General features: G+C 33.3%; 1 pseudogene; it reads right to left on the bottom strand.

Annotated features, from left to right (window-relative positions):
- LOC108684232 overlaps positions 1–20,012 on the bottom strand; it is a 53,386-nt pseudogene extending 33,374 nt beyond the window's left edge.
- Between the last annotated feature and the right edge of the window lie 2,099 nt (positions 20,013–22,111).

Genomic DNA, 22,111 nt, shown 5'->3' with positions numbered 1-22,111 from the left:
TATGCAATAGAAGAAATAAAGAATTAAGAATAAGGATTTCAACCTATTTATATATTACCTATTTTTTTTCAATTAAACTTCTTGCTTGAAAAAGTAACTATATAAGTTATAAATCTGAAAATAATAATTTTATTAGTTTAATTAAATACTAATATTTTTTTAAATTTATTTATAACTATAGTACATATAATAAATATAAAATTACATTTTTAGAAGTACAAATATAAGAGTCATTTTTTAAAATATAATAGTCATTTTAAAAAGTTTAAAAATTTACATTTTTTCATATATCATTTTTGTCTTTTTTTATAATGTCCAATATCTTGCCTAAAAATAAAATTTCTAGCTATATGTCGAGTATCACGACGAGATAGAACTCTATTTATTGTTTTACAAAATGAATAAAAGTTTTGTAATTTTTTGTATTACAGTGCGTTTAAATTCTTCGTTATGTATGTAACATTGAAAAAAATCTAAATTTAATTTTTCATTTAAACGTTCACGTAATAATGCAGAAACATTTCTGCGAAAACATATTGAAGAAATATTTTCATTTAAAATATAATCAGCTTCAAGATATGCATATTTTAAAAAATATAGAGACGAATAAGTTAACGAAGGTTTCTCTTGGACATATTCTCTATGGATTAATAACCTATACTCTTCACGTGTTGTATCTGTTATTAGAAGGCTCTGTTTACGCTAAACAATTTTTAAATTCTTTCAAAGACAATATCTTTTTTGCAATCCAACCAGCAACATACACTTGATTATTTTTATACGATAAAACTTCATGCATTATTGTTTTATGTGGAATTTAAAATGATTCTACAGAATTTTTTTCCACTGTTTATTCTATAGTGTTAACATGAGAAACATCTTTCATAAAGTTCTTTAATGTAAATAATAAATCACCATCATTTTTGCTTTCGCAGTTAGTATCCATAGAGCATTTCAAAGTTAGATTATTAATAGTATTATTATTATTAATAGTATTTTGTATGACCCACAGAATTGGCTACATATAAGATTGATATTTCTATATCCGTGACTATGAAATCAAATAAATTTTCTACTGATCTTGATTAATATTTCTCATTTTTAAAAACTTTATTGACCATTTTCCATATGTTTTGAAACCCACGTAGAGTAAAAATCCAATTTTTTAATGATGATATGCATCTAACTGGTTGTTTAATTTTTGGATCTACATATCACATATTGAATAGTAATCTAATAGCATACAACCAAAAATCATGATGTTCACTATTTTCTGATATCGTAACTCGTAAAGGACTTTCTGGATGTAAAGTATGTGCGTTTACGGAATCAAAAAATTTATTAAAAATCTAATATCATTGCTGTGTCATATCCTGCCTTGTTTGGTATTTGAAGTGGACCAATCTGTGAATTAACAAATCCTCCTGCAAAGTTAAATAAAATATATATATAACTATATTATTTAGCCATTCAATAATTTAGAAGAAAATAATAATTATCACTTATCAAATTATCTTCGATTTTGCTTTTATGTTCAATATATGCTGATAATCTAGGATAATCTGACTGGGTTGATGATCTTACTGAGCGCACGAAGAAATCGTAATGGCGCGATCAGGCGATCACCGTCTGTTTCCTGCGGTATTAATGCTTCGAGGGCACTCAGTTGAGAAAAATGAAATCTTCTCTGCTTTCCAAATTTTTTATTAAAAATGCCTCGCGCGCAGACGAACAGTGGATACAGAAAGAATCTTAGCGGTAGCGTGGCGATAACTTTGCACGAGACAAGACGCGTGCAGAAGACAAAAACAGTTTTTTTTGTTGCCAAGACGATCTGATATTATTTTTTTTAATCGATTACGCATGACATATGCGTCGTTTAGCAATCGACATCTCGTGGATTCATCGATATAACTAGACATCATGAATCATAGAGATACCGAACACATTGAAAACTTGAGCAGCACATTTAACTTTCATCTTTTTTATTTTTGATCTAATTACATGTCAGTTAATGTTGGCAATTGACGATTTAATGTATTTGTGTTGATATCCATTTTATATGCTAATGATCTCCCATGATGCAAATTGTCGTTTGTTTGTTTTTGAACTATTGACATTAAATTCTAAATTTTTAAATAATAAATTATTACGGATTCCTTTTAAAAGATGTGATGAATTATAGATGGATACAATATTTTGTCCGAAAAGTTCAATAATATCGCCTTAAAAAAAAATTAAAAATTATTTTATGCATTATTTATTATGTTTTCTAATATATTAATATATATTAGAAAATATAATTATAGTAATAATAATTAATTAATATAAAAACAAAATATTCACGATATTCTTGATCTGTTTGTATACATTTTCTTTTAGAATTCTCTAGAATCTAGAATAAGATTTTTATGTCATATTTGGTTTTCCTTGGTTACATACAGTTGCGACAACTACCAGCCTGAGTCAGCTCTTTTATAATTTCTTTGATACATCTTAATAACTGTGCAGATTTTGTTTGACTTTTACGGAAATTTTAAGACAATGGCATTTTCCATCCATTCATAATTTCTCTTATCATAAAAATTAATACATGCTATTAATGATGTATGCGTCTATGTCCCCAATCTTCAAAGCCAACTATTTTGTCATTTAATTGGTTATATTGCAAATTGGCTTCTAAAGATATCTCATCTCACATTAATACACATAATTTATCTCATTCATCATTCATTTATGTAATACGCTATCGAAGATGCTCAAAAACAAATTTATTAATTCCTGGTTGTAAAGAAATCCTTTGTAATAAACATTTAAGAATTGCAATACTTGGTAAAACAAATAATTTTGATAATAATTTATAATATGATCCAGATTGTTTAAACAGTGAAAGTGCTAAAATTTTTTCATTAAGCGAGAATTTTCTTTCCTACAATACAAATAATAAAGAAACAGTATTTTTAACAATATTAATTTTAAACAATATTAATTAAAAATTGATCGAACAAAATAGTTACAGTTTAAAAAATATACAATTCTAATATACAATTTTTTCAATGATAATTGAAAAAGATATTGCAAATTTACGCTATTATCTGCTTTTGATTAAAAAAATATATTGTTTAAATATTGGAAATTTTGTTCTGGACATATTAATTCCAATGAAGATTTTAATTCATTAAATAATAATTTAAAATCTACCTTTGAAGCATCTTTGTATTTTATAATTCCATATTAAAAAACATTTTTTGTGTTGGAGTTAAACTATTGAATTTTTTACAAAATTGTGTATTTAACAACTTTTTTGTATCCTTCAAGCGTGTTTTATAATCTATTATATTATTTGTTTCTTCATTCGGTTCCTTTCTTTACTAACATTACAGTTTTCTTATATATTTTCTGTGCTTTTGGTGTTAAATAGTATTATTTGGTAATAGATCCAAGTATATTTCTTGAAGTTTTCGATGTACTGGGACAATTATCTGTATTATTATTTTCGATATGATTTTGATCATTTTGTAGTGCACTTGTTTTTGTACATATAAAGTAACTTGAAGTTTCATTTGACTCATTACTAGTGAAATTACTAGTGAGACTCATTACTTTGAGATTGTAAATGTAACTCAGTTATACCATTTGTTTCAGATTGTAAAGACAGCTCTGTTGTACTTGTTACAGATCGTTGTTCAGTCATATTTGCATCATTCTCAGTATTAACTGCATATTACATTTATTATTATATTTATACATATTTATATTTATACATATTTATATTAGGTACTGTACATTATGTTTATTAGACATTATGTTTTAGTCTTCGACGAGTTTGAGAGTAAATATAATCTTCAGATAAAAAATGACATATTCTATATTTTCTCAATTCCTCTGAAACATTTAAAATAATATTATTGTTCACAATTACTTTCCACTTTTGTGATAATGTCGGATTCTTGGGAAAAAAGTGACCAGGAGAATTTTAGAATTAAATTTATAGCCTGATACAATGCAGATCCATTCAATTTTTATCATGATTAATGAAAATTTTTGAAACTGGGAAAAATAAAAAAAGAAATGTTCTATTTTATACATAATGGGTATGATATATCATCATCTCACACACACACACGCGCGCCATTCTTTTTTATATGTAATAAATTATTAATTCATACATAAGAATGAAATAATACATAATGGAATCATCTTTATTATTCCCTATTATATTCTATGATATTTTTACATTGTTCATAATATTTATCAGATAATAATTAAATAAATTCTATTTTTTTTTCTTCAATTCTACTTTAACAATAACTTTGATATATATTCAGTGGACACAACACATAACGCATGACAGTTTAAGTCGCGCCACTTGGGCGAATATACCAAAATGAACTAAATGTGATCTGAAATTATATGGAAGTTAATCACGCATGATGGCCCCTCTCAGATTTCTCTCTGCAGATAGTCAGATAGGTTTTTAGATTTGTACTTTTTAATAAATCTTTAATAAACCTTAAGCCATAAGAAATGGATTATTATGGTATCGTCAGATATTCTTCTCGCATTCGACTATAATTGGTCAATTTCTTATAATTTAAGGCTTAAAACATTTATTGTAGATTCGAACTAAAGCTTATGGCATAAATCAATTAGAAGGCTATTAGCACCTAAGAAATTACTTAAGAAATTACTTAAGATGATCTTAAAATATGAACGGATTACGAATATACGCTCTTAATCTTATTATATATATTTTATTATTTTTCTAAGGCATTTAAAAAAGATAAAAAAATTTTAACTTAAAAAAAAAATTAAAAAGTTAACGTTTAAAAGTAACTTAATTAAGTTAAAATTTAATGAATTTATAATTAACTAAGTTAAAAGTTAATTTTATAACTTTTTTTAACTTTTAAAATTTTAACGTTACTACCGAGTTTTAAAGTTAAAAGTTTTAAAAGTTTTAAAGTTACTACCGAAGACTGAATTTAAGTAATAAAGCCATTTTCAAATTTTTGTCGGACATTTTTTTCTCGCAAGTTATTGAAAATGAGTCCTGCACTGAACAACCGTTTAACGTAAACCGAAGATGATATTGATGTTATATTTTATAAAAGCACATTTGAATGCCTTAGGGAAATCTTTTTCCATGGCAAACGTATCAATCGTCAAATAGGTTTGAATAATGTTCAGTTATCGTATTAGGTGTACAACTTTGCTTCCGCCGTTTTTTTTCCGAAATTCGAGGCTTTATTGTAAAAAACTGGTTATACATTTATGATTCAAAGTATTGTCCATCGCTGGCCATTACTTTCTCCCATCTTTCGGGTAGCGTACGAATCCCACGTCAAAAAACTGGTCATCTTTTGAGGCTATCCACGAATAGATCCAATTTTTTACTTCTTCATAAGACCGGAAGTGCTGATCAGCCAGCCCGTGGGCCATTGATCGAAACAAGTGATAGTCAGAGGGAGCAACGTCTGGAGAATACGGCGGGTGGGGTAGGACTTCCCATTTCAACGTTTCCAAGTATGTCTTGACCACTTTCGCAACATGGGATCGAGCATTGTCATGCTGCAAAATCACTTTATCGTGTCTCTCGTTGTATTGCGGCCGTTTGTCTTTCAATGCTCGGCTCAAACGCATCAATTGCGTTCGATACCGATTGCCTGTGATTGTTTCAGTCGGTTTTAACAGTTCATAATACACTACACCGAGCTGGTCCCACCAAATACAGAGCATGACCTTGGAAAATCACCGTTCTTGAAGCATTTAAACCACTCACGTTCTTTCACTAATAGCGGCCTCACCATAAGTATTTGAGAACATTCGATGAGCCTCAGCCGCAGATTTCTTCATATTGAAGCAAAAAATTAAAACCTCCCGCAAATGACGAGAATTTGGCTCGTAAACTGACATTTTCAATCGAGAATAATTTTATGATGCAGACACAAATCGACTAATGTTTCTATGGGGTTATGTTGACAGATGCCCAAGTTTATTGTATGACGTCTATGATCTATTTATTTCGACCACCACTTACCGCTAAAGCCATCTATAAGAAAACGGCGGAAGCAAAGTTGTACACCTAATATTTTTATTTCAGTTTTGCTCCAGTCTTATTAAATATAAAAAATTCGTTAGTTTTATTTAAGACTTGTTTCATCTGTTCATTGGGCATACTTAAATTAATATTAATATATAATTTTAATACATAATTTTTTTCAGTGTTAAATTACTGAATAGTCGATTTTCAAAAATTCAGTAAACTTTTTTTTTCATTTTCAGCCTGTATCCAGCGCAATTTAAAATCTGGTATCAAACAGGCAATTATTCTCAGTTCATTGCACTTATAGCATAGAAATCTAAAAATATTAATATATTTTGTTACATTATATATAATATGAAGAGAGAAATAATAATAAAAGTAATCAGTGACGTATTTGATAATTTTTTATCTCTTGTACATGAAGTTTTACAAATATTTCAATTAAAAATACAGTTTGATGCTATTTACTAAACTTTGAATTGAAAGCTAAAATCAATGAAGATAGTTGCTATTTTGTACATTATTCTAAATTCTTTAGTCATATTATAATATCGTCAATTTTTACTACTACTTTTACTATTTTTACTACTATACTTTTTGCGAATACCTTTTAGCAAGGTATTTAATAATGGTTTTACATAAAGCACCTCAGTCAATTTTGTATTTAAATACTGTTTAATTGATACTAGCGTAGACAATAGATATCCCATAAAGATATGTTTGTCTCTTTGTAAGATATTCAGATCTTTGGTAATAGATCCCATTATTTATAATATCGGGAAAAATTAGCATATTGTGTTTATATAACGTAAAAGAAAGAATTATTTTATTATTTAATTTTCAGTGAAATAATTAGGACATAATAATCAATAAATCATTCATATATGATTAATTAATCTAATTATAATAGAAATCTTAAATATACATCTTAAAAAAGGAGCAACATTACCGTGCAATATTCTTTAAGAAAGTCAATTGCAGTAAAGTAGGAATTTTTAAGGAAGAAGCTAACGTTCACTTATTCAATATTGTCTGTTACCTTTATTATAGCATCGTAGAACGAATTCCATCTAAATGACGTGCAAGTAAAAAGTAAAAACGATGCAAACACAACCAAAAAATTTTTATAAACATAAATTTTTATAACAGTTTATACAGATATATATATATATACTAATATATATATATATATATACTAATTGTCAATTTTATAACATAAACATATAAACAATTATAATTCAAAAGCAAACAATTAAAATTCGAGAATAAATCAATTAAAAACTAGTTTTATCAATCCCGTAACTTGATTGATTAATTATATTTATAATATATTGATTAATTATATTTATAATTCCATTGAAACCAACCAATCGCATTTATCATTAAGTAGAATTAAATAGATCTATCATCTTTAACACTTAATCGACCGATTATATTAATTAAGTCAATAAAATCGATTCTAAGAGAACAAGTAGACAAGCAGAACAATAAGTCATTAAGATATCAAAATGATTCCAAAATGATCATTAAAAGTCATTTTTCAATTATTTCCGATTCATTTTAGGGTCATTTTGACATTATTGTGACTTGTTGTTCTGCTTGAGATCCTATTTTCAAAGCTGATTTTGGTTTAAATATTTCGGTCACGGAAATTAATTAATTGTTAGTAAACATTAAAAACCTGTAAAATCTGATTTCGGCGATTTACAAAATTGTTATTGTTGGATATGTATATAAATTCACACTTAACCAAGAATAGAATTATTTCTCTTAATTGATTTATATGTATGAGAGGGTTCCAATAGAACATAAGCCCGATAGTGTATATAAATCGCTGATTGATCAAATTAAAAATAATAAAATTTCATTGGTCGGTAAAAAGTAACTAGGTAAATAAGTAACAATTGATTGGATGTGTGCTATTGCATCGCTATTGCAGCGCTAATGGAATCTTTCCTATAGGTATTAGAACAAAAAAGCAGGAACAAAACTAAAAAAATGTTGCTACAAGAAACAATATTAAATTCCAAAGTATGTGCTAATATTAATAGATTGAACTCATCTTTTGCACACTTCTCTTCTTATTTATTAGAAAGTAATTAGGATGGACGATCATAAATAACATATATTTATAAAATATTAGCCATCTTAATGTATATATAAAAAAATATCGATACAATTATTTTCCATTAATATCAATTATTAATTATTATCTTGTAACGTTTGGAACTTTTAAATATTTCCTAAGACTTGCTTTAACCATATGCTACGATAGACGATTTTGCTTATTAAAAATAACTTGACATTTTGCGAATGCCTTCTACTTATTCCTTTGTAATTAGTATCTTTTTCAGCAGAAACTGTATCGACGATACTAACTAAATTTAATATGGGAAGCACATTTCTGTTGAAGTGGTAATTTATAACTTTCTTCACTATTGGCTAAAAATTCTGACATTTCGACCGACTTTATATTTTCTCCAAGTTCGTTCTCTGTTTTACCCTCTTCTTCATTCTCACTGTACACTTTGTAAATATTAATAGTATTAATATCACATTATTAACTATTAAGCTCTTTTCAATTACGAAACTGCAGTTTTTATTTATTTTCTAATTTTCTATTAAATGTGAATGTATAAGTATATAATTAAATTCGTGAGACATTAAATAGACTTAAAAGTTTTTTTCAAAATTTCTGGCATTATCTGTCACAATACATGTTGTCTTAGACATTAAATTTAAGTAATATTGATTCAATTGTCTTTGCGAGAACATCATATGTATGTCTTTCTTGAAGTCAACGGCACGCAAGTGCCGTTCTTTTGATTTTCACTCCAAAGTATCACGATCCAACCAGTTTTTATCATGCCCAAGTAGGATGTTAAGATGAAAATATAATGAACTGATCATTGGCCAACAACAGTAAATAAAAAGAAACGTAATAAAATTTTTAATAAAAGTAGATTGGTAACTACCTTTTAAATGCAGCCCAACAATCGTTAAACACATTATTTCACTTTACTTAGCTCTTCGACCAATTTCATTTTCATTTTTGCAAACATTTTATCAATGTGCATCATAAAAGTTTTGCGAGTCATAGGCGTTTGCTGAATCGTCGTTTCACAAAATTCGATAAATGCTTTATGCTCAACAAGTGAAAATGCAGTATTAACAACAAGCTTTAAAGTGACTTGGTCAAACTGCTTCGTTAAAAATTTATTGTTTCCGAAACTATCAATTTCTTTTGCTTTAGTTTTGGCTGTAACCCATCAAAATTTTCATTTTCTGATTTTCTTTTAACTACTCATGGTCCATTTTTTGAAGCTTTGTTAAAATCATCCAATTTACTAGGATGTATATGCTATATAACAAGATTATTCAAATGATAATTAAATAGTGAGCTTAATTCAAAGAATTTAGATCATTTCATTATTAACTAAATTGTGTATTTTACATCAGAAAATTAATATTTTTTTATTCTGGATAAATACATATAAAAAAAATAAAGAATTTTCCAAATTTATTTATATTACAATCATTACATTTTCGAAATAATCTTTCAACATGTATTTATAGTTCATACTCTGTTAGAAAAAATGTAGATTATAAAGTCTGTAGAAAATAAAAATCATAAAGGAGTAAACAATTGTTGTAGCCACTGCGCTGCACAGTGGGATAAAAGTCCCAAAAATTGGCCAAAAGTCAAAATTCAATTATTTTATTATCAAAAGCAGTACTCATAGGTTTTTAGGATCGTTGAACACGAATCAGAATTTCAAAATTCAAAATGGCAAATTCAATATGGCAGACGAAATTGCTAAAAATCTTCTGATTGCTGTCAAATTCGGTATTTAGACACCGCTGATAAAAAATCTGTACAAACAATTCGAAATTAAAAATGGCGAATCCAATATAGTGACTATAAAAATAAAAATAGAATTTGTTTGAATTGTTTCGCTTGTAGTTTGCCTACAAAATTTGTTTCCAAGGCCTACCACGAAGAGGTTACAGTACGATTTCAGACCCCTTAATTATCATATTGGTAAATCAGGGTGCTTTATTAAAATGAGTCCCTTCGCCTCTTACTATTGGGAGTACTTTATTAAAGTGAATTCCTTTGCCTTTCACTATTCAGGGTTCTATTACAGCGAGTCCCCTTGCCTCTCACTACTTTAGAATGCTTAATATGAAGATCATAGCCTTTTATAACATGCGAATATTTTTTTTCTCGTTTTGTTTTTGAAACAAATTATCAAAACAAAAACGGTTATTCACATCTCCTCATTTTCGCCATTATTGTTCGTTTTCACTTTCATTAGACAAGATCATCCAAAGCTTCGAATGTTTTCGGTAGCCCAGCTATGTTCTCTGATTCCTGATCGTTTGAGCCATCATCATCGTCTGAATGTGATATTTTCATTTCAGAAACAGCTAATAGATTCGATTCAACGGGTAAGTTCTTTTTCTTATTATTGTTTCAGAGATGTGACTGTATGTTTAAGTTAGAAATTATGGGATCTGAAGTATCCATCGATGAAACATATCCCTCATTGTTGCTATTCTATTGTGCTTCCGACTATGATCCAGACGATTACTGTTTGTAATTTTTGTGTCTTCTTTCTGATACTTCTTCTTCAAGCCTTTCTGTAAATAGTATGCTATTTTTTATGATATCAGTCCTATGGATTAGCATCTTATGGACTGACAATGGCATTAGATATCATCGATAGTTTTCTACATACAGTTTAGCATTGTATAAGGTTCCGAACAGAATTGCATCTATTAACAGATGGACTAATAAAGCAATGAGAATAATTCGCATATTGTAAATTAAAAGAAAGATGCCAAGAAGTTCGACTAGGATATGAGCATTGTTTGAAAGCTTGCGAGCCATATTGCCATCATTTGTGATGCCACTTCCTCCTGATTTTGGCTGATCTACCTTTAATCCCATTTTTTGCCATAAAATAATCTGTACTTCTCTTTTTTTTGTACGAAATTTTCCTTATTTTCTTTATCTCGTATTTGCTATTTTTTGAGATGTAATTTGTACGAAATATGCAAGTACTTTAGAAATCTTCACGCATAGAATGCTTATTTCATATTGTAAACTATTTGGATGAAATAAAAATGTTGTGCTTTTTGTATTAAAATTAGAAAGATCATTAAATTGCCGAGGTGTTGCATGGCAGAGGGGACATGTCTGCAGACTAGATTTAGTAATAACATTTAATACCTTTCCATCAATGAGAATTAAATACAGAGAAAAATGTACAAACACCGTATATTCCTGTAATTTTATTTGCAAAATTTGTAGTACAGCTATCTAATTTTCAATCGCCTGTTTGTGGTTTAAGAATTATATTCGTTGATTTTTTAACAAATTCCAGTTTTATTGGTCGGCAAAATTTTGGACTATGAACTTGTCTATTGTTCCACAGAACCGCATTATTTCCATTCAATAATCGTAAGGATATGAGAATAATAGCAAATAGATTTTTGTCAGAAACTTCTACACTACTTGCCCCAAATTTTTGTTTGTACGCAGAATGGCTAGTACTTCCGTCAAAACTTCAGGAACATATCAGAAACATTTCAACCTCGTTTATATGATTTCCGTTCAAATACTGAACAATCAGTTTGATATTCCATAATTCTTTGTGCAGTATGATTGAGAAGCAATTGAATTAAAACTTCAGCCATAGTGTCAGTAAAGATCATATCCTGCTCGGATGCGTCGGCATTTTACCTTAGCAGGCGAAATGTGCTCATATGCCAGAAATATATCGGCTCCCCTTGGTTGAACGTAATTAATGAACTTAAATAATCATATCATCATTTAGATAGCCAACGATCTAACAAATACTGCAAAGTTTCATCTATAGTTTTGTGACAATTGACGTAGGATTTTTATGACTTCTTTAATCTTTGCCACTTTTATCGGGCTTTTTAAAATTTCTTTCAAAACTACTCTCAAATCATTATTACCTGAATGCCTAGCTACATAACAACATGCCATCAAGTTTTTGTGGATCATTCTGATTCTGATCATTAATAACAGTAGCTTTTCGCTTCTTGGAACGTTTAGATTTTTTTTGAAAAAATAGATGTGGACGTCCATAATATTGCATTATATAATACGAGCAACGTAAAAGATAATGACATCAAATGATATCAAGTTAATATTACAAGTCGCTTGCAGCCCTCGTGAAACCGTTATCTATCATGAACGAACATATTTCTCGGAAGTCACTAATAAATAAATGAACAATGATATAATCGCTGACAAAATAATGAGCTTCGCCATTATCGCTAATTGCACAGCGAATTCGATTTCATTTCACTAATTCATCAGCGATACAAGACATCACTGATTCAATCAGCGATTTTTTCACTGATTCAGATTTAGAGAGTATGAAAAAGAAAAAATTGTATTTTATTATACTCTTAAGAACTTAATACATTTTTCAATTTCTGAAGCACATAATAATTTCAAGAAGTAATGTAAGGAGTACCTGTGTAAATCAAAATAATCATCTTTAAATAGCCCACGATCTAACTAACACGTCGTAAGTTTATAATATACATTTTTACGTAATAAGGAAATTTTACATAAAAGGAAAAATATTAAGGTAACATACGATTTAAAAAGTTAGATTTAAGAAACTATAAATATATTTTTAAAACTGTTGTTGCATTTAATCATAAAAAAAATGTAAAGCAAACTTTAATCCTATTAATTTAATTTTAATAATAAACTAATTATGACAAATGATCAAGATTTAGGTTATTGAACTTATATTTCCTGTATTCTCTAAATCTCGTGGAGTGAAATTTCACAAAGAGACTTAAAATTTAGTTTGTCTTGAAAAAAGAATGAAAACTGTTAAACAAGAATGGCCGTATCTTTACTCTTACTCTTTTTTCTTATTTCTTTGAGTGAGATTTCACTCCACGAGATTTAGCAAATAATTCTGCTATGAAATACGTTGAAAAATAGCAAATGTTTCACATTTCATGATTTTTTTATGTAAATAACAACTATTGTTTTATGTCACGAGTAGCTGTGCAGTATCATGAAATTCTTAAATAACCCGTAAAAAGATATATAAATACAATAATTGAATAATAAATTAACATTAAATTAAAATATAAATAAGACTCTCCAAATATATAAATTAAAGAATAAATACGTAGGTATAGAAGGAAATGTGAGCCGACATTAATTCTTCGTGTGTAATTCAATGTATATATATATATATATAATATTAAAGATGTGTAACGTTTCAACTTTCGTATTAAATCATCTTCAATGTATAATATAAAATTTAGAGTCAATCCATGTATTCACGTTCAAATCCCAGGATTCGTTTATTTCGAAGGGAAGAAGGAATTAGGAAGGGACGGAGGAAGGATGCAACTGATATTGCTCTTGTTATCGCTCTGAGACAAGAGCACAAGTCGGACGCACTTGATTGTCCCAAATGTGGTCAACGTCGATACATGACGCTATTACCTGATTTGAGATTGTACATTCTCTTTTGGTCAAGGAATTTAATTCCTTTTGATCAGGGATTGAATCTGTTTGATTTTTGTCTAGACACAATGAATTGGAAGGGTGGCGAAATAAATGATAATTACAGTCTTATTGGTTTTACAAAAAATAATTGGTTACATTTATTTACTAAAATATTCGTATATATTTATGTATGTATGTGCCTCTGTGTATACATTTATGTACGATAACAATAATAATACTAAGATTATGCTATAACTAGGTTTTTTGTCTATGAGTGCGTGCATGTGTGTGTTTATGTGAGATGGTGTGGTCAAGGAGAGAGAGAATCTTGCAAATTCGATAAGAGTTTCAAGAGATTGAAAAATCTCGTCGAAAGATCTGCTGTCCTCAGAAGGAACAGAGGAAAAAAAGAGAGAAGGAACTGTAGAGTGTGGAGATCTTGTCAAAGTGGCAGAGTAAAAAGAGGAAGGAAATTCGAGATCCAAGGAAGAGTCTGAAGGTATATTCTGAGGGGAACTATCGGTAGGGTTGTCGGAGGTAAGGTCTATTACAGGGACGTCGGGGGAACCTTGATCTTGATATTTTTGGCGCAAATGAGCTTTTTAAGTCAATGAAGGGTTTGTATTAGTAATAATTGGAACGTTAGCTTTTTTTAGTTTCTCGAGTTTGGCCCGTTTCTTGCGTCCTGCTCTATATCTGTTCTGCCAGATCATCTATAATATTAAAATTTTCTCTCAAATTAGTACCCATGACGTAAAAGAAGATAAGTCCGAAAAGAAGGGGGGAAGAGAGAGATTTTTCAGGAGTTATGGTTTGGTTCTAGGGAGAATAACTGTGGGTTACTTAAGGAGTTTTATTGCTTAGGTAACTCTGAATACGGAAAAGAAGAATCACTTGAAATATTTTACCGCTTAAGTATAATAATCCTGAGTAGACAAAGAATTGAATTACTTGAAGCATTTTATCGCTCAAGTAATTCGAAGTGGAAAAGAAGGTGAATTACTTAAAGCGTTTTATCGCTTAAGTAATTCTAAGTAGAAAAAGAGGTGAATTACTTAAAGCATTTTACCACGTATGCATTTGTAATTATATTACTAAATCGTAATACAATAGGCTTAATAATTCTGTATCATTTTGTAAGTTTAATCCGTTTTTTTGTTTTTTAATAAATGTTGTCTCAGAGATTAATCTCGTATTATAATTTCTTTCTTCGTCCTTTTTTTGATATTGTTTTAATCGAATTCATGGTTGTGTTCTCAATTCTGTGCTCTGTAATGACGGACTGCGAAGCAGTCTTCCTATTAATATGGTTTCAGTGCTCACAAACATTTGTTTTTAAAATTCTTTTAGTCTGTCTCACATAGGATGCAATTTTGACAATTAATTTTATATATCGCATTGTTACATGAGAAATTTGTTTCTTTTCGACATTTAACGAAAAAAACTAGTTGCACTACTGTATATATTGTGCTATTCCTGCACACAGAACGCGACAACGCGGCGCGATAGCCGCGTCAACTTCTCGCTTACTTGGAAATAATAGATATATAATTTCTATCGCGTGGCGGAAGTAATACAATATTACATCATTTCTAGAAGTTTTGCATGATGAGGCCGACTTAAGAATATAGAATTATTGGTTAGTGCCATAACTTCCGCTACTCGACAAACATTGTCGCGTTCTGTATGCAGGAACCATATTAACTGTCAACCATTAAAATTATGCTATTTCCGGTCGATACCCAGCAATGACATCTTTCCGGTCTTATGTCGTAACTCTTTGCCGTAACTATTTGCCGTATTCCAAATTTACTGCCAGCACTGAAAATGCTATAGTTTACGTTACGTGTACTATAGATTTTCAGTACTGGCAGTCAATTTTAGAACACAGCCATTATAGGAATTCTAGTATATGTTCTAATGTAGCTAGTTCTATTCTGTACATTATTAATAATCGGTAAGTCAACACAGTAGGTAAAAGCAATATTCTGCATTACCACTAGTAAAGTTTAATCATTTGTATATCGTTTGTATATTTAACAAATTACAATAAAATGACATAACATAGTAAAATGATAAACGATTGTATAAGATCTTTTTGTCGGGCTCTTCCGCGCGACACAGTATCTTCAACATAAATTATTAGAAAGTGTTAAGAAATTTTATTACAGTCGCAAGTTTTACACACATATTTATATTTTACAATGTACAAATAGTCAAAGAAACAAACTAGCTAGAAACAAAATTGGTGACATTAAAAATAAAAAAAATTACGTAAAAATCTTGAAGTTTCTTATATTCTCACAATCTTTTTATTACATAGGGATATCTAGTGTAAAGAATTATGCACAAATTGTATGGAAAAAGTGGTTCGATTAAATTAGTCGAAATTGTGATATTTTGTAAATTATGAGATACTAATCAAAAGTTTCATATAAAACGATAAAAATTTCTATTTGAGCCTGATCAAACTGAAAAATATCTTCACATGCTATTCATTTTTTTATAACAGTATTGGCGATCTTGCTAAGCGCACGAAAATTGTAATGACGTGGCCAGGCTATCACCGTCCGAACGTTTCCCGCGGAATTGCGGGAAATTCTACTTCGGTTGAAAAAAATATGAATTTCTCTGCTTTTCGGCCTCGAGTGCGGGCGAACGTGTTTACAGCGGATATGGAAGGATCGTAGCGGTAGCGTGGTGATAACCTTTTCGCGAGACGAGTGCTGTCGACTCGACAGTTAGAGCAGCCATGATGATCTGATATTTTTCGATCGATTACGCATGACGCATGCGTAGCTGAGCAATCGACATCTCGTGGGTTCATCGATTTTTCATCGATGCGATTAGGCGATATTACTAGAGATATTACTAGAGTCGTGAATCATAGGGATACCGAACACGCCTTGAAAGGATTGACTTTCAATGTGATATACAAAGCATGAATTCGCTAGCATAACATGAAAAGGGAATTACTCTGATACGATTTAATATCATATTTAGTCATTGCATTGAAGATCAACGCGTAATAATATCTAGATACGCAAGCGATATAATGAAAAACAATATAATAAATCATTCTTATTTGAAAGTAACAAGAAACTTGCGCGAGATATGATATAATCAAAAGGTAGTACTTAAAGGCACTTAAACTAAATGTTTGGTAAAGTATCGACTAGATTTAAATTTTGGTAATATCAATAATTTAGACAGTGGCCTCACATAGGAGCCCTTGACAATCTTGATAGTTGCCGTGCGAGCAATGCCATCGGGAGCAAGATGAACCTCCAGGACCCGCCTCATTGCCCACTGAAGCGGAGCTAGGTTCGGCTGCCTTATGAGCACGAGTTGATTAGTTGACAGCTGAGTTCCCTTGCTGACTATCCATTTGGTTCGGGCTTGTAGAGAATGAAGATATTCGTTACTCCACCTGCGCCAAAAATGTTGCCGGATTTGCTCTACGCGTTGCCACCGTAATAGCCTATTTTCGTTGACATCGCTCAAGTCAATGCAAGGAAGACCATTTAAAGTCGTGCCAACCAAGAAATGTCCCGGATACGCTAGGTCGTTAAGGCTTAATAGTTAATATCGCCTCAATTTGACCTGATTGACCTTTGAGGAAATGCAAACGACCCTCACAGAGAGTCGTTTGAATTTCCTCAAAGGTCAAATGAGCCTTGCCCACGATCCGAGTCATGTGATATTTTGCAGATTTTATGGCTGCCTCCCATAAACCTCCAAAGTGAGGTGCATTAAGCCGGATGAAGAAATTCTAAAAAATTTCTAATTCGCGAAGAAAATTTTTAACCTCGGACTGGACTTGTGGATCATTGTACATGTCGTATAATTCTAGAATTTGTTTATGCGCGTCCACGAAGGTAGTTCCGTTGTCTGAATATATGTGCGCGGGTCTACCCCTACACGAAATGAATCGCTTAAAAGCGGCAATGAAGGCTTCGGACGTGAGATCACTTATTAACTACAGGTGGACCGCTTTCGTGGCGAAGCACACAAAAAGCGTACGCTTTGTGACTTCGCGCGCTTCGATGCTTTCCCTCGCGTAACAAGAGTGGCCCGACATAGTCTACGCCGCAGCGAGAGAAAGGTCTAGATACATTAACTCGGCTGGCCGGCAATGAGCCCATTAAGGCCTCTGATTGATTAGACTTGGCCCTAAAGCAGGTTACACATTTTTGTATTATTCCACGTACCGTGGATCGCAATGATAGCGACCAAAAGCGTTGGCGCATGAAAGCCATCGTGGCTTGCAAACCCGCGTGTAAGTTTCGTGTATGTTTATGCTCTATAATACGCTGATATAATATGTGTTTGCATGGAGAATTGAATGGCATGCATTGAATGCGCGAGATTCGAATTTTTTAATCTTCCGCCAACTCGCATTAGTCTGCTTTCATCTAAGAATGGAGATAGCGATAAGATATTACTAGAAGTATTCACAATTTCTTGACTAATGCTTCATATTCGCGATAAAACACTCGCTGTTGCACTGCTCTACAAATAGAATCTAAGGCGGTAGCTATTTCAGCGGGGGAAAGTAGATATTCTGTGTTCCTGGTGAGCCTTGGATAATCTTAAACAATACGCTATGATGCGGCATATTTTGTTTAAATTGGAACACTTGTTTAGTAAGTCGTCAATGATGCAGGGATGGAAAGTGGAAATCGGCTACGCGGATTTTCCCTTGTTCGGGAACATCATTGTTTAAACGCGAGAAGACACTGAGCGGCTAGTGTTCTTCATCCTATTTTAGAAATTCGGGACCATTTCACCACCTCTCAGCATTGATTAAATCATGCGGATTTATCCCACGCGACAATGTGTCGGCAGAGTTGTCGGGGGATGCGATATGTCGCCAGCATTCGACTTCTGTTAGGCACTGAATTTCACCCATCCTATTTGCCACAAAGACTGACTACCACCGCGAGGGGCAGGTTATCCAGTTTAAAGCAATCGTTTAGTCCGACCATAGATAAGTCGGGCATTGCGAGAGTCCCAAAGACTCCCTAACCTTGTTGATTAAGCGCGCCAATAGTAAAGCGGCCGATAGTTCTAATCGCGGTAACGAGACGGTTTTGATCGGCGCGACGCGAGACTTTGACCACAGCAACTTGGAGTGATGGTCGTTGAGACCGAGCTTGGTGCGAAGGTATATGCAGGCTCCGAACGCTTGGCTGGCATTGCAAAATCCGTGCACTTCCACGATTGATAGATGAACATTATATTTAACGCATCGAGGAATTTTTAATTGATTCAAATCATTCATCTGTGTTCTGAGCGCGATCCAACGAGTGTGGATATCCTGAGGAACGGACTCGTCCCATTGAATGGCCAATTGTCACAGATCTTACAAGATGAGTTTTGCGATCACGATGACCGGACCCAGAAGGCCCAGAGGATCCAACAATTTAGCGATCTCGGAAAGTACGATTCGTTTTGATATAACGTGTTCTGTATTAAGTTTGCAGAGAAATTGAAACGTATCCTGGCATTGGTTCCATTGCATGCCCAGAATACATGAGTCCGTGGCATTATCTCCGATGATAACTGGCATACGGTTACGGTTATCTATTTGTAATAGTTCAGGGCAATTCGAGGTCCATTTGCTCAGGTCGAATGCTCCTAATTTTAATAGTTGAATAGTTTCATCGCGAATTAGTTTTAATTCGTCGATTGTATCTGCTCCGGTGAGCATGTCGTCGACATAAAAGTCGAAGGACGCATGCCGCACCGCGAGTGAATTGATGATGACATGCTGCTCTGCCAAATGCTTGAGGCATCTGGTGGCTAAGAATGACGCGAAAGCTGTACCGTAAGTGACGGTGGTGAGTTCGTATGTATCGACATTAGCAGAGAGCGGTCATTACGCCAAAGTATTCTCTGCAGGCGCGTCTGAGACGGATGTACTAAAACTTGCCGATACATTTTTATGATGTCAGCGGTGATGACATAAGTGAAAAAACGGAAGCGCATCAAAATTGAGATCAAATCTTGTTGAACAGTCGGTCCCACTAGAAGCGCGTCATTTAATGATACGCCGGAACTGCTGTGATAAGATGCATCGAATACAACACGAATTTTCGATGCTTGCTCAACCGTTTTGAAGACGCAGTGGTATGGAAGATAAAACGATATTGTTTCTTCCGCAGTGGGCAGCTCTATGCGTCGCCCCAGCGATACATATTCGTCGAGAAACGTCGCGTATTGAAGTTTGAGTGTAGGGTCGCGCTTGAAACGTCTCTCGATGCCCTTCAATCGTTTGAGAGCAGATTCACGCGAATCGCCAATGTTATTTAATATTTGCTCCTTGATTAGAAGCTTGACGATATATCTACCTTGAGAATTCTGAGACACGTTGTCTAAGAAGTGACGCTCGCAAATGCTTTCCTCCATAGTGAAATTGTGCGATTGCGTGGATATGTCGTCCATTTGCTAGGCACGACTGACATGTTCGTGTAATTCCGCATTAGTTACGGATGCGTGAAACGAGCGGATCTTTGAGACGGTCGATATGATGCCGTCCAAACGACTCGCCAAAATCCACTCCAGTCGTGTTTTTTGGAGAGTTGGATGCTTGTTTGAAGACTTGACTTGACCGACGCATATTAGATTCCAAAACAAGTCCACTCCGATTAAAAGATCAATGTCCGACGATATATGAAATCGCGAATCAGCTAAATGAATGTTGCGCGGAAAATTAAATTTGTCCCGCGCCGAAGAGACCGCCGGAATTTTATCAGTAATCTGATCAGTAACGATGCATTCGATAACCGCGGTGTACGAGTTGAGTCGCGATTATAATTTGATTCCAACCACGTGATTAGACGAGGTTACCGTGCCATTGACGCCGGAGATCGAGACATTTAATGGACGCGTTTCCAAACCGAGAGCTTCCACAAATTTCTTGGTTGCGAAGTTCGCTTATGATCCGGAATCCAACAATGCTTGACACGCCCTGCGCAAGCCGTCGCTATCGCAGACGAGCACAACCGCAGTCGAAAGCATGGCTTCTTCATTATTTGATGATTCTGAGGCATAATTCGCTAGGAGGGAGGGGGGAGGATTGTATTAGGCACAACTTCCTTATTGGTATTGTTAATCAATGGGTCCACGGCTAAGGACATATGAAGCAGCATATTGTGCTTTGCCTGGCAGACCTTGCATTGACCGGAAGTGCATTTGCTTGATGCATGAGAAGAGGAGTGCAAGCAATTGACACAGAGTTTGCGGCTGCGAATTTCTGCAATTCTTTGTGATATTGGAAGTGCCACGAAATTTTTGCAATAATAAATGACGTGTCCTCCTTGACAGAAGTTGCATTTAGGTTTAACGGTGGCCGCGCACGACGATGACCGCTTAACATTTGGCTGCGATTTTGCCTCGATCTTCTTTACGGAAGTGCTGCTAGCTCTTGTGGTAATCTCGAGCACCTCACATCGATGAGCGATAAAATCTAACAGCTGTTTGAGCGGTGGCGGCCCGTTAAGGAGGTTCCCTACTCGCGTCACGTGAATGAGTCAAGTTTAGAAATTAGAATGGGAACGAGAAGATGATCCCAGTGCATCGTAAGACACTTCAATGCCTGAAGGGCGTGCAAATGTTTCGAAACCCCGAAGATTCTTCTAAGATCGATTGGATTTTCCCTTGTCATAGTCAGCGAATCCAATATAGCATTGACGTGAGTTTGAATAATCACGCGCTTGTTGTCATATCGCTCTCTGAGAATTGATCACGCAACTTTGTAATTAGCGTCCGACAATTCCAATGAACTGACTACAGCGCTTGCATCGCCGGTGAGTGATGCTCGTAAATATTGAAATCTTTGCATATTTGAGAGAGAGGCGTTGGAATGGATAAGTTGAATGTATCGAAAAACGGGAACCATTCATCGTACTTGCCGGAATGTTGGTAAATTTAGCTTAGGCAATCGAATGTGCATGCTATTATCTGATTCGCGAACACTTGAGGAGAGCAGAGAAAAGATGAACACTCGCAATGTCGACGAAGGGGAAATGAGTTCGCGGATTCTACCGAATAACGCATAGAACGTTTCTTCGAAGCCGTCTCGATCGCAGCCTTCGGACTCGTCTAATGATTCTAGACGCGATTGCACATATTTATATTATACGCGTTATATTCCGCCCAATATTGCTCGAGTTTCCGCTCTTCGAGTTGAGCCACTATTGACGGGCTAATGGCGGCGATTGACTCTACATACGCGTGCATGATGCCTTTATGGTCGCGCGCTGTCGCTTAAGTATCGACGCTTCTAGTTAGTCGACTATCTTGAATGTGAATGCGCGCGCATACAACGGACGGGCTAATGGCGGAGAAAACTTGGTTGGCAACGGAAACTGGTCTTCCTTATCTTGTTACGCATGCAATTAATCCCAGGAGAGGATGCGATGGATGCTAGATACCCTCCAGTCGAACGTTGTTGGATGGAAATGCTCCTCTCGCAGATGGTGCGCCGCTGAGGGATGACTTCCATTGCATGTCGCCTGGATTGCGCCTTGTTTTCCGCTGTC

The sequence above is a fragment of the Atta colombica genome, unplaced genomic scaffold (assembly GCF_001594045.1).
Source record: "Atta colombica isolate Treedump-2 unplaced genomic scaffold, Acol1.0 scaffold128, whole genome shotgun sequence".
In the NCBI taxonomy this organism is placed as follows: Eukaryota; Metazoa; Arthropoda; class Insecta; order Hymenoptera; family Formicidae; genus Atta; species Atta colombica.
The sequence above is the reverse complement of the archived record's forward strand: the minus strand, read 5'-3'. Positions and strand labels throughout refer to the sequence as shown.